At 39.2% G+C, this 1,381-nt stretch overlaps 1 pseudogene; it reads right to left on the bottom strand.

The window, feature by feature from the left end:
* Window positions 1–453: 453 nt before the first annotated feature.
* Window positions 454–1,116, bottom strand: LOC110311782 (annotated as a pseudogene).
* Between the last annotated feature and the right edge of the window lie 265 nt (window positions 1,117–1,381).

Here is a 1,381-nt window from a genome sequence, read left to right as displayed (position 1 = left end):
AAAATTGTTAATGCAAAGTTTTGTTAGTATACAGATAAAATAATTGTCAAGTATATATTCTAATTATTGACTGTGACTATACTACTGAGAATTAGTCTCTCCCAGGAATGAGTCCCCTAATCAGTTTCTATTGGAACTCTCTAACTATCAACTACATTGTCCAGTGCATTTCAGGACTACGTTTTTTTTTTTTTCTCAGAATTCACGTTTAATAGATACTTTAAAAAAGAAGAAAAAAGAATTAACAGGCTGTTTTCTGTGACTGATAGAAGATGGTCTGCCCAAAACACAGCTCAGACCATTAACAATAGTGGAAGAAAGGCTATCTATCCATCCCCAGCCTAGTAGGAAAGGCTTATCTTGAATCACACCACATCATGTGTTTAAGCATGAGTAGTGTACAAAAGAGTTTCTTCTGGCTGCTCAATGCTGCCTGGCAGAAAAATGGTCCAGTACTCACTTCTGCTTAGAGAAATACTCTTTGCTCTTATTGACATCAGGTTTGATGGTATCACTGCCAGGTTTCCAGCCAGCTGGGCACCATGTTTGTCAGTGAACTGGAAGGCCTGGACTAGTCATATAATCTCATCCACAGAGCGGCCAACGGGAAGATCGTTTATTGTTATCTGTCAAAGGATACCTTTATCATCAATAATAAAAAGGCCCCTGAAAGAGATACCTTCATCAGCCTTTAAGACTCCGTAATCCTGAGCAATGGTGCGCTTGGGATCTGATATTAAAGGAACGTTCCTGGGTCCCAATCCTCCTTGTCTCTTGGGTGTGTTAATCCATGCCAGATGACAGAAGTGAGAAACCACAGAAGCTCCAATCACTTGGCAGTTGAGTTTCTTAAATTCCTCTGCTCTATCACTGAAAGCAATGATCTCCGTGGGACACACAAAAGTAAAGTCAAGAGGGTAAAAGAAGAACACAACATATTTTCCTTTGTATTCACTTAGGCTGAATTCTTTGAATTGTCCATCTGGCATAACAGCTGTAGCTTTGAAGTTGGGAGCAGGATACCCAATTTTTGCATTTCCTGAAGACATCTTGCTATCAGCAGGGTCGAGCCACAGGTCTCACAAACAGAAAGAGCCGTGAGAACACAGGAAGAGGTCGCCCCAGGACTAAGTTTTAAACATGAGAATATTTTATTTTTTGACTATGTTGTTTTCCTAATTTGTTTCTCAGCCTGTATCTCATTTGCATAAAGGAAGGCTACTGTTTTATTTTGGGTAATTTTATATCCGGCCACGTTGCTGAAGTTGTTTATCAGCTGTAGAAGTTCTCTGATAGAATTTTTGGGGTCGCTTATGTATACTATCATATCATTTGCAAATAGTGATATCTTTATTTCTTCTTTGCCAATTTGTATCCCCTT

This window comes from Mus caroli, chromosome 16 (assembly GCF_900094665.2).
Source record: "Mus caroli chromosome 16, CAROLI_EIJ_v1.1, whole genome shotgun sequence".
In the NCBI taxonomy this organism is placed as follows: Eukaryota; Metazoa; Chordata; class Mammalia; order Rodentia; family Muridae; genus Mus; species Mus caroli.
Note: the sequence above shows the minus strand (reverse complement) of the source record. Positions and strands in the feature narration are given on the sequence as shown.